This window comes from Arachis hypogaea, chromosome 20 (genome assembly GCF_003086295.3).
Source record: "Arachis hypogaea cultivar Tifrunner chromosome 20, arahy.Tifrunner.gnm2.J5K5, whole genome shotgun sequence".
In the NCBI taxonomy this organism is placed as follows: domain Eukaryota; kingdom Viridiplantae; phylum Streptophyta; class Magnoliopsida; order Fabales; family Fabaceae; genus Arachis; species Arachis hypogaea.
In genome coordinates, this window is record NC_092055.1 from 95,662,858 (window position 1) to 95,676,042 (window position 13,185).

At 38.7% G+C, this 13,185-nt stretch overlaps 1 non-coding gene across 1 annotated transcript; it reads left to right on the forward strand.

The window, feature by feature from the left end:
* The first annotated feature begins 4,457 nt into the window (after nucleotides 1-4,457).
* Nucleotides 4,458-4,565, forward strand: LOC112788126 (small nucleolar RNA R71). The gene has a single exon (XR_003195505.1). It is a non-coding gene; the product is annotated as a small nucleolar RNA R71 (small nucleolar RNA).
* Nucleotides 4,566-13,185: the final 8,620 nt, after the last annotated feature.

Genomic DNA, 13,185 nt, shown 5'->3' on the forward strand with positions numbered 1-13,185 from the left:
CCCCAAACGTGATCTAAAGATGAAACTAAAGATGTAAATACAATAGTAAAAAGTCCTATTATGCTAAACTAGTTACTAGGGTTTACAGAGATAAGTAAATAATGCAGAAATCCACTTCCGGGGCCCACTTGGTGTGTTCTTGGGCTGAGCATTGAGCTTTAAACGTGTAGAGGCTTCTCTTGGAGTTGAACGCCAGTTTGTAACCTGTTTCTAGCGTTTAACTCCACTTTGCAACCTATTTCTAGCGTTTAACTCCAGAGTGCAGCATGGAACTGGCGTTGAACACAATTGAGAGCGCGCCATTTGGAGTTCTGTAGCTCCAGAAAATCCACTTTGAGTGCAAGGAGGTCAGAATCCAACAGCATCTGCAGTCCTTCTTCAACCTCTGAATCTGATTTTTGCTCAAGTCCCTCAATTTTAGCCAGAAAATACCTGAAATCACAGAAAAACACACAAACTCATAATAAAGTCCAGAAATGTGATTTTTAATTAAAAACTAATAAAAATATACTAAAAACTAACTAAATCATACTAAAAACTATGTAAAAACAATGTCAAAAAGCGTATAAATTATCCGTTCGTCACAACACCAAACTTAAATTGTTGCTTGTCCCCAAGCAACTAAAAATCAAATAGGATAAAAATAAGAGAATATACTATAAATTCCAAAATATCAATGAAACTTAGCTCCAATCAGATGAGCGAGACTTGTAGCTTTTTGCCTCTTGAATAGTTTTGGCATCTCACTTTATCCATTGAAGTTCAGAATGATTGGCATCTATAGGAACTTAGAATTCAGATAGTGTTATTGATTCTCCTAGTTCAGTATGTTGATTCTTGAACACAGCTACTTTATGAGTCTTGGCCGTGGCCCTAAGCACTTTGTTTTCCAGTATTACCACCGGATACATAAATGCTACAGACACATAATTGGGTGAACCTTTTCAGATTGTGACTCAGCTTTGCTAAAGTCCCCAATTAGAGGTGTCCAGGGTTCTTAAGCACACTCTATTTTTGCTTTGGACCTTGACTTTAACCGCTCAGTCTCAAGTTTTCACTTGACACCTTCACGCCACAAGCACATAGTTAGGGACAGCTTGGTTTAGCCGCTTAGGCCAGGATTTTATTCCTTTAGGCCCTCCTATCCACTGATGCTCAACGCCTTGGATCCTTTTTATTACCCTTGCCTTTTGGTTTTAAGGGCTATTGGCTTTTTGCTCTTGCCTTTTGGTTTTAAGAGCTTTTGGCTTTTTCTGCTTGCTTTTTCTTTTTCTTTCTTTCATCTTTTTTTTTCACCAATTTTCTTTTCTTTTTTTTTTTCTGCAAGCTTTTTTATTCACTGCTTTTTCTTGCTTCAAGAATCTTTTTTATGATTTTTCAGATTATCAAATAACATGTCTCCTTTTTCCTTATTCTTCAAGAGCCAACATATTTAACATTTATAAACATCAACTTCAAAAGACATATGCACTGTTCAAGCATTCATTCAGAAAATAAAAAGTATTGTCACCACATCAAAATAATTAAACTAGTTTCAAGGATGAATTCGAAACCGTGTACTTCTTGTTCTTTTGTAATTAAAACATTTTTCATTTAAGAGAGGTGATGGATTCATGGGACATTCATAACTTTAAGGCATAGACATTTAGACACTAATGATCATATAGTGAAGACACAAACATAAATAAAACATAAAGCATAATAAATGAAAAACAGGAAAATAAGAACAAGGAGATTAAGGAACGGGTCCACCTTAGTGAGGGTGGCGTCTTCCTCTTCTTGAAGAACCAATGGTGCTCTTGAGCTCCTCTATGTCTCTTCCTTGCCTTTGTTGCTCCTCCCTCATAGCTCTTTGATCTTCTCTAATCTCATGAAGGATGATGGAGTGCTCTTGGTGTTCCACCCTTAATTGTCCCATGTTGGAACTTAATTCTCCTTGGGAGGTGTTGATTTTCTCCAAATAGTTTTGTGGAGGGAAGTGTATCCCTTGAGGCATTAGTGGTTATGGAAAAACAAAAAAGCAATGCTTTTTCCACACCAAACTTAAAATGTTTGCTCGTCCTCAAGCAAAGAAGAAAGAAAGGATGAGAAGAAGAAGAGATGGAGAAGATGGAGGTGTGTGAATGTTTTGGCCACTGGGGGTTTAAGGTGGGTATGATGTGTGAAAAGGAAGGAGTGATGGTTTGAATTTGAGTGGGTGGGTGTAGGTGGGTGTATGATGGTTTTGGAGGGGAATTGGAGGTGATTGGTGGAGGTTATTTTGGGGAAGAGAGTTATGAAAAGGTGTGAAGAGGAGAGAAGAAAATGTGGGGATCTTGTGGGGTCCACAGATCCTGAGGGGATCCTGTGGGGATCCTGTGGGGTTCACAGATCAAGTGGGGTCAAGGACTTAACATCCCTGCTCCAATTAGGCGTGTAAAACGCCCTTGCTATGCAATCTTGGCGTTTAACGCCAGACTGCTACCTGTTTCTGGTGTTAAACGCCAGCTTGGTGCCTGTTTCTGGCGTTAAACGCCAGACAGATGCTTGTTTCTGGCGTTTAAACGCCAGACTGCTCTCCTCCAGGGTGTGCTATTTTTAATGCTATTTTTCATTCTGTTTTTGATTTTTCAGTAGTTTTTGTGACTTCACATGATCATCAACCTAATAAAACACGAAATAACAAAAGGAAAATAAAATAGATATGATTAAATAACATTGGGTTGCCTCCCAACAAGCGCTTCTTTAATGTCAATAGCTTGACAGTGAGCTCTCATGGAGCCTCACAGATAATTAGAGCAAGGTTGGAACCTCCCAACACCAAACTTAGAGTTTGAATATGGGGGTTCAACACCAAACTTAGAGTTTGGTTGTGGCCTCCCAACACCAAACTTAGAATTTGACTATGGGGGATTTTGTTGACTCTGCAGTGAGAGAAGCTTTTCATGGTTCCTCTCCATGGTCACAGAAGGAGATCCTTGAGTTTGAGACACAAGGTTGTCCTCATTCAGTTGAAGGACTAACTCTCCTCTGTCCACATCAATAACAGCTCTTGCTGTGGCTAGGAAGGGTCTTCCAAGGATGATGGATTCATCCTCATCCTTCCCAGTGTCTAGGATTATGAAATCAGCAGGGATGTAAAGGCCTTCAACCTTTACTAACACGTCTTCTACTTGTCCATAAGCCTGTTTTCTTGAGTTGTCTGCCATCTCTAATGAGATTCTGGCAGCTTGCACCTCAAAGATTCCCAGTTTCTCCATTACAGAGAGTGGCATGAGGTTTATTCCTGACCTAAGGTCACATAGAGCCTTCTCAAAGGTCATGGTGCCTATGGTACAAGGTATTAAGAACTTTCCAGGATCCTGTTTCTTCTGAGGCAATTTCAGTTGATCCAGATTACTCAGTTCATTGGTGAGCAAGGGAGGTTCATCTTTCCAAGTCTCATTACCAAATAATTTGGCATTCAGCTTCATGATTGCACCAAGGTACTTGGCAACTTGCTCTTCAGTAACATCCTCATTCTCTTCAGAAGAAGAATACTCATCAGAGCTCATGAAGGGCATAAGGAGGTTCAATGGAATCTCTATGGTCTCTAGATGAGCCTCAGATTCCTTTGGTTCCTCAAAGGGAAACTCCTTGTTGATCACTGGACGTCCCAGGAGGTCTTCCTCACTGGGATTCACATCCTCTCCCTCCCCTGTAGGTTCAGCCATGATGGTTAAATCAATGGCCTTGCACTCTCTTTTTGGATTCTCTTCTGTATTGCTTGGGAGAGTACTAGGAGGAGTTTTAGTGACTCTTTTACTCAGCTGGCCCACTTGTGCCTCCAAATTTCTAATAGAGGACCTTGTTTCATTCATGAAACTTAAAGTGGCCTTAGATAGATCAGAGACTATATTTGCTAAGCTAGATGGATTCTGCTCAGAATTCTCTGTCTGTTGTTGAGTGGATGATGGAAAAGGCTTGCTATTGCTAAACCTGTTTCTTCCACCATTATTAAAGCCTTGTTGAGGCTTTTGTTGATCCTTCCATGAGAAATTTGGATGATTTCTCTATGAGGGATTATATGTGTTTCCATAGGGTTCACCCATTTAATTCACCTCTGCTATTGCAGGGTTCTCAGGATCATAAGCTTCTTCTTTTTCAGAAGATGCCTCTTTAGTACTGTTGGATGATTCCTTCAATCCATTCAGACTCTGAGAGATCATATTGACTTGCTGAGTCAATATTTTATTCTGAGCCAATATGGCATTCAGAGTATCAATTTCAAGAACTCCCTTCCACATAGGCGTCCCATTATTCACAGGATTCCTTTCAGAAGTGTACATGAACTGGTTATTTGCAACCATGTCAATGAGTTCTTGAGCTTCTGCAGGAGTTTTCTTTAGGTGAATGGATCCACCTGCAGAATGGTCCAGTGACATCTTTGATAGTTCAGACAGACCATCATAGAAGATATCCAGGATGGTCCATTCTGAAAGCATGTCAGAAGGACACCTTTTGGTCAGTTCTTTGTATCTCTCCCAAGCTTCATAGAGGGATTTACCTTCCTTTTGTCTGAAGGTTTGAACATCCACTCTAAGCTTGCTAAGATTTTGAGGAGGAAAGAACTTGGCTAAGAAAGCCGTGACCAGCTTATCCTAAGAGTTCAGGCTATCTTTAGGTTGAGAGTCCAACCATATTCTAGCTTTGTCTCTTACAGCAAATGGGAAAAGCATAAGCCTGTAGACCTCGGGATCAACCCCATTAGTCTTAACAGTATCACAGATATGCAAGAATTCAGTTAAGAATTGAAAAGGATCTTCAGATGGAAGTCCATGAAACTTGCAGTTTTGTTGCATCAGAGAAACTAATTGAGGTTTCAGCTCAAAATTGTTTGCTCCAATGGCAGGAATTGAGATGCTTCTTCCATGTAAATTGGAATTAGGTGCAGTAAAGTCACCAAGCATCTTCCTTGCATTGTTATTATTTTCGGCCATGTCTCCTTCTTTTTCGAAAATTTCTGTCAGATTTTCTCCAGAGAGTTGTGCTTTAGCTTCCCTTAGCTTCCTCTTTAGAGTCCTTTCAGATTCAGGATCAGCCTCAACAAGAATGTTCTTATCCTTGTTCATGCTCATATGACAAAGAAGAAAATAACAAAGAAAATATAGAATCCTCTATGTCACAGTATAGAGATTCCTTTATGTGAGTAGAAGAGAAGAAATTCAAACACCAGGAGGAAGAGAGGGTTCGAATTTTTAGATGAAGAGAAGTGTTAGTAAATAAATAAATAATTAGAAGGAGGTGAGAGGGAGAGAATTTCGAAAATTAAACAAATTAAAATTAAAATATTTTATTTTTAATTTAAAATTAAAGTGAAAATTTGAAAATTAAAAAAAAAAGAAAAATGAAATTAAATTAAATTAAAGTTTAAAACAATTAGTTAATTAAAGAGGAATTTTGAAAAAGAGGGAAGGGATTTTCGAAAATTAGAAAGAGAGAGTTAGTTAGGTAGTTTTGAAAAAGATATGATTGAAATAGTAAACTTTTAAAACCACTCAAAAAGTCAAGTAGTTAATTGAAAAAGATTTGAAAATCAATTTTTGAAAAGATAAGAAGTTAGAAAAGAAGTTAAAAAAGATTTTGAAATAAATTTTGAAAAAGATGTGATTGAAATTTATTTTGAAAAAGATTTGAAAAAGAAATTTAAAAAGATTTGATTTTGAAAATTAAAGTTGATTACTTTACTAACAAGAAACAAAAAGATATGATTTTAAAATTTAAAGATTGAACCTTTCTTGATAGGCAAGTAACAAACTTAAAAAATTTGAATCAATCACATTAATTGTTAGCATTAATTTCGAAAATATGAATTAGAAATAAGAAAAAGATTTTGAAAATCAATCATAAAGTTTTTGAAAATATGAAAGAAAAAATGAAAAAGATTTGATTTTTGAAAAAGATTTGAAAAAGATAGAATTTTTAAATTGAAAATTTGATTTGACTCATAAGAAACAACTAAATTTTAAAAAGTTTTGAAAAACTCAACTCAAATTTTTTAAAATTTATGAGTGAAAAAGGGAAAGATATTTTTTTTTATTTTTAAATTTTTAATGACGAAAGAGAAAAACATAAAAAAGACTCAATGCATGAAAATTTTGGATCAAAACACATGATGCATGCAAGAACACTATAAATGTCAAGATGAACACCAAGAACACTTTGAATGTCAAGATGAACACCAAGAACTTATTTTTGAAAATTTTGAAGAAAAGAAAAACATGCAAGACACCAAACTCAAAGATTTTTAATTTTTAGACATTAACAAATTGAAAATGCATATGAAAAACAAGAAAAGACACACAAGAAATTTTAAAGATCAAACAAGAAGACTTACCAAGAACAACTTGAAGATCATGAAGAATGCAATGCATGAATTTTCGAAAATGCAAGAAAAATAACAACATGCAATTTGACACCAAACTTAAAAACTGACACAAGAATCAAACAAGAGACACAAAATTATTTGTTTGGTTTTTTTTATTTTATTAAATTTTTTTGGATTTTTCGAAAATTATTTTGAAAAAGAAAAATAAGGATTTCAAAAATTTTAATAAGAATTCCAAGAATCTTGCAATGTTAGTCTAAAGCTCTGGTCCAGGAATTAGACATGGCTTACTAGCCAGCCAAGCTTTCAGTGAAAGCAACGGTCCGAAACACTAGACATGGCATATAACAGCTGATTTGCTGAAGAAGATAAAGAAGCCCTTCTCTTGAGGATAAGTGAAACCTCGGTCCAAAAGATCAGACATGGCTTAACAGCCAGCCAGGATTCGACATATCTCTTGAAACTCTAGAATTCATTCTTAAAAATTCGGAAGCCATAGAATAATTTATTTTTTTGAAAATATAATTTTTTTTTGAAAATTTTTTGAAAATAAAAGAACAAAAACAAAAAGCTTGAAATTAAAATAAAATTATCTAATCTGAGCAACAAGATGAACCGTCAGTTGTCCAAACTCGAACAATCCCCAGCAACGGCGCCAAAAACTTGGTGCGCAGAAATCGTGATCGTTCCTTCCTTGGTAACGGCGCTAAAAACTAAATACGCATGTTCATGATCTTGTTTCTTAGTCACAACTTCGCACAACTAACCAGCAAGTGCACTGGGTCGTCCAAGTAATAAACCTTACGTGAGTAAGGGTCGATCCGACGGAGATTGTCGGCTTGAAGCAAGCTATGGTCACCTTGTAAATCTCAGTCAGACGGATTCAATTGGTTATAGAGATTTGATAATTAAAACATAATTGATATATAAACTAGGATAGAGATACTTATGTAATTCATTGGTGAAAATTTCAGATAAGCGTATGGAGATGCTTTCGTTCCTCTAAACCTCTGCTTTCCTGCTATCTTCATCCAATCATTTCTACTCCTTTCCATGGCAAGCTGTATGTTGGGCATCACCATTGTCAATGGCTACTTTCCGTCCTCTCAGTGAAAATGGTCCAAGATGCTCTGTCACAGCACGGCTATTCATCTGTCGATTCTCGATGATACTGGAATAAGATCCATTGATCCTTTTGCGTCTGTCACTACGCCCAGCACTCGCGAGTTTGAAGCTCGTCACAGCCATCCCTTCCCAGATCCTACTCGGAATACCACAGACAAGGTTTAGACTTTCCGGATCTCAGTAATGGCCATCCATGGGTTCTAACTTATACCACAAAGATTCTAATATCTCGGACTCGGTCCCCTGTATTAGATATCCAAGAGATACCTATTCAATCTAAGGTAGAACTGAAGTGGTTGTCAGGCACACATTCATAAGTTGGGAATGATGATGATTGTCACGATCATCACATTCACATTGAAGTGCGAATAAATATCTTAGAAGCGGAATAAGTTTGTATTGAATAGAAAAATAGTAGTACTTTGCATTAATCCATGAGGAACAGCAGAGCTCCACACCTTAATCTATGGTGTGTAGAAACTCTACTGTTGAAAATACATAAGTGATAAAGGTTCAGGCATGGCCGAATGGCCAGCCCCCAAACGTGATCTAAAGATGAAACTAAAGATGTAAATACAATAGTAAAAAGTCCTATTTATGCTAAACTAGTTACTAGGGTTTACAAAGATAAGTAAATGATGCAGAAATCTACTTCTGGAGCCGACTTGGTGTGTGCTTGGGCTGAGTATTGAGCTTTAAATGTGTAGAGGCTTCTCTTGGAGTTGAACACCAGTTTGTAACCTGTTTCTAATGTTTAACTCCATTTTGCAACCTGTTTCTGGCGTTTAACTCCAGAATGCAGCATGGAACTGGCGTTGAACGCCAGTTTGCGTCATCTAAACTCGGGCAAAGTATGGACTATTATATATTGATGGAAAGCCCTGGATGTCTACTTTCCAACGCAATTGAGAGCGCGCCATTTGGAGTTCTGTAGCTCCAGAAAATCCACTTTGAGTGCAGGGAGGTCAGAATCCAACAGCATCTGCAGTCTTTATTCAACCTCTGAATCTGATTTTTTCTCAAGTCCCTCAATTTCAGCCAGAAAATATCTGAAATCACGGAAAAACATACAAACTCATAGTAAAGTCCAGAAATGTGATTTTTAATTAAAAACTAATAAAAATATACTAAAAACTAACTAAATCATACTAAAAACTATGTAAAAACAATGCCAAAAAGCGTATAAATTATCCGCTCATCAGGGTACACTGCCAGTTTGTGGCACATTAAGCTAGGATCTATGACAGGCAAGTCTGCGACCTTTCATGCGAAGAGGTTGGAATTATCTCTTAGGAACTTTATTAGCAGCTCTTTTAGATCTTCCTTTAGGTTTGCACCTATGTTTGTTATTTTATCCCGGGTGTCTCTAATTTGGACCTCTTCAGTCTCGCCTTCTGGTTGAGGATGAAGTTCTTCGCGAGCCCAGGCTCCTTCGAGTTCAATGGCATTGGCTTCTTTTCCTCTGGGGTCGCCCTTTAGGTTCAGGCTTTCGTTATAGCAGCGTCGCGCGAGTTTTTGATCTCCTTTGACGGTGGCTATTACTTCTGGGGTTGGGAACTTCATGCATAGGTGGGGAGTGGAGACTACTGCGGCGAGCTGATTTAAGGTCGTCCAGCCTATAAGGACGTTGTATGCGGAGTTCACGTCAACCACAATGTAGTCTATGCTCAGTGTTCTAGACCGAGATCCTTTTCCGAAGGTCGTGTGCAGTGGGATGTATCCGAGCGGTTGGATCGGAGCGTCTCCTAGCCCAAACAGGCTGTTGGGATATGTTTTAAGCTCCTTTTCTTGTAGTCTGAGGTTGTCGGAGGCGAATTTGAATAGGATGTTTGCGGAGCTTCCCTGGTCAACCAGTGTTCGGTGGAGGTTGGCATTGGCTAGTATGATGGTAATGACCATGGGGTCATCATGCCCAGGGATGATGCCCGTGGCATCTTCTTTGGCAAAAGAAATAGTGGGGAGGTCGGGTGACCTATCCCCTTATCTGACATGGTATATTTCTTTAAGGTGCCTTTTGCGGGACAATTTGTAGATTCCTCCTCCTGCGAATCCTCCGTTGATCATATGAACATGCCTTTCCGGGGTGTGAGTGGGATGTTCAGCTCGTTTGCCTTCTTCATCCCTCCTCTTTTTTAGCTCATCCGTTCTGTTGGCTAGGAATCGATCTAGCCTTCCTTCTCGATCCAGTTTTTCTATGACATTCTTTAAGTCGTAGCATTCGTTAGTGGGGTGCCTGATAAACCACTATTTTATGGTTTATCTTGTGCTCAATTGAGTGGATTTTATCAACTCTTTACCCACTTATTTATAATATTTGCATGGTTTTATATTTCCTTCCTGATTTTGTACTATGATTGAAAACATGCTTCTTTGATCTTATATTTGCTTATTATTAATCCTCTCTTATTACCATTAGATGCCTTGATATGTGTGTTAAGTGATTTCAGATATTATAGGACAGGAATGGCTCAGAGGATAGAAAGGAAGCATGCAAAAGTGGAAGGAATACAAGAAGTTGGAGAAATTGCTAAGCTGTCCAGCCTGACCTCTTCGCACTCAAACGGCTATAACTTTAGCTACAGAGGTCCAAACGACGCAGTTCTAGTTGCGTTGAAAAGCTAACATCCTGGGCTTCGATTTAATATATAATATGCTATAATTTCTCTGACGCTAGGCGATGCGACTACGTGATCCATGCGGCCGCATCGCAGTGACAGAAATCCAACGTGGTTGAATTCGAGACCAGCGAATTCTGGGCTATTTCTAACCCAGTTTGCGACCCAGAAAACACAGATTAGAGGCTATAAAGTGGGGTAATGCATCCATTCATAAGGAGGCTCTCATAATTCACTTTTCATGTTTTAGATGTAGATTTAGAGAGAGAGGTTCTCTCCTCTCTCTCTCTTAGGATTAGGATTTAGGACTTCTCTTAATTTTAGGAGTGACTCTCGATCCCAGGTTTAATGTTCTTTTCTGTTTAATTTCATTTCCATTTTTATTCACCTTAGTACTTTAATTGATATTTATCTTTTGAATAATTGGCTTATGGCTTTCATGTTATGATTTTCTTTATTAATGCAATTGAGGTATTTTCAGATTTGTGATTTATATTTAGTTTTTTACATTCTTGGTTTTGGTTAAGAAATCAGTAACTCAGGAGTTATCCAATTCAACAGCATAATTGATAATTGTTATCTTGCCAATTGAATTGAACTTCAATAATCCCAATCTTTTCTTAGGAAATAAATAGGATTCGAAGATCAAACTAATTAATCCCTTGACTTTCCTTTACTTTAGTAAAGGTTGACTAAGTGGAATTAAGATTCAACTTTCATTATTATTGATAAGGATAACTAAGTCTGGACTTCCAATTTCTAATACCTTGCCAAGAGTTTATTTTATTATTATTATTTATTTTTCTTATCATTCAACATACTGCTTCCTTACTTTCAAAACCCCCAATTTACAAGACTCATAACCAATAATAAGAACACCTCCCGGCAATTCCTTGAGAAGACGACCCGAGGTTTAAATACTCGGTTATCAATTTTAAAGGGGTTTGTTACTTGTGACAACCAAAACGTTTGTACGAAGGGATTTCTGTCAGTTTAGAGACTATATCTACAACGCGACTATTTTTATGAAATTCTTTACTGGCAAAAATCCTAACGTCAGTGCCCGTAGATTCTGTGGTATTTGCAGTACTCGGTTCGACTTCCTCCCCTTTTGTGCTTAATTGGGCGAGGTGGTGGGATCTTTTCTGTGTTGTATATTTCTCGGTAGACGTCCATTAAAGATACCCGAAGAGGGTATAGTTATGATATTTTCTGGGCTTTTCTGTGGATTGGTCCTCCTTTTTCCTTGAATCTTTTTCTTTGTCCCGAGATAGGTAGGAGAACCTGGCTTTGGAGGATTCTCCTAATCGGGAGTTTTTCTCCATGTTGATGTATTTCTCGGCCCGTTCTTGTTCTTCGTTTAAGGACGTGGGGTGTTTTTTAGATATGGAGTGACTGAAGGGTCCCTCACGTAGACCGTTGATAAGTCCCATGATGGCTGCTTCTATAGGGAGATTCTGTATGTCAAGGCATGCTTTATTGAATCCTTCCATGTAGTTTCGGAGGCTTTCCCGATCTCATTGCTCGATCCCTAGCAGGCTTGGAGCGTGCTTGGCTTTATCCTTTGTATAGAGAACCTGGCTAGGAATTTTTTGGCGAAGTCGTCGAAGCTCGTGATTGATCTTGGTGGTAGGTTGTCGAACCACTTTATAGCTATTTTAGTGAGGGTAGTCGGGAAAGCTTTGTAGCGGGTTGCGTCTGAGGCATCCGTGAGATACATCTGGCTCCTAATGTTGCTGAGGTGGTGCCTCAGATCAGAAGTTCCATCGTATAGGGTCACGTTGGGAGCCTTGAAATCTTTTGGAACTTTAGCTTTCATGATTTCTTTTGTGAATGGGTCTTGTTCCCTGTGGGGGCTAGCTTCACGGTTGGATCGTGCAGTCTTAGCTTTGAGGTCGGCTTCGAGCTTTTGGAGTTTCTTCTCCAGCTCTCTATGCCGTCTTGTTTCTCTTCGTAGATCCTGCTCAGCTTCTCGTTGTCACTCGGCTCCTTGTTCAAGTTGTTTAAGGCGATCTTGCTGGTCACGGATAGTATCTAGGATTTCTGTGTTCGGCGTACCATTTTCCATTCGGAAGCGTATTCTTTGTGAGGAGTGTTGTCTGCCATGATGTTTGGAATGACATCCAGGTTCCCTAGCAATAGCGCCAATGTTCCGGGGGTTACCTAAAATGGAGTGGTCAATCTCGGACGAGACCTTCTAATCCGGTTATGTCTACTGTGTCCGACTTGTTGCAGTGGAGGGGCTGCTCAGTCCTTGGTCACTGGTGGGTAGTGGTACCTGCAAGAGACTCCGATGCTTAAGTCAGTACAGGATTTAGGTAGGTTTTTTGTAGAATTGGAGTATGAGTTATACCTGGGTGCTCTAGTGTATTTATAGTAGTGATTGACGATCATCTTTTTAGAAAAAATTGTTATCTTATCTTATCTTTTTGTAAGTGAGATCATATCTTTGGCCAACTGCCTTCTAGTAGTCGGTGGTCTTTTCATTCTGGGCCTCCTTGGGCCTCTGTGGTGATCTTCCGAGCTCTTTGTAGAGAGTTCGTTTGTAATGGCCAAACCTTTAAAGAGGTCGGTCTTTTGTGTTCATGCAACCCGGACCCCATAGCTCGGTCCTGGGTATGAACATGAAATTTGTTACATTTTAGTTTCAGAATAGTTCATTCCTGTAGAGCCTGAGGGATGGATTGATTATGCTTCTGAGCATATTCTAGGTTGTGTGTATATGCTACTTAGGATATCTGACTGGTATATCTAGCATACTTGTTCATGAGCATGCATTTGGGACTTTGAATCACTAAACTTGAGATATTGAGACTGATCACCTTAATATCAATTGTTTGGTGTAAACAGGAACCACATGGCATCTCACGGACCTGGGCGAGGTACTCAGGGGGAAATACCCGTGGTCAAACTGGCATGAGGACATCGAGGTGGGAACTTTGGTGCTGGTACAAGCAACATAGTTTGAGACTATAGGTTTATGACCCTCGTCGACTTCCTTAAGATTGGCCCATCTCAGTTTAATGGAAGTGTCAATGCTTTGGAGTCCGATAGGTAGTTTTGAGACGTGAAGAAGTTTTTACAAACTCAGCGTATTCT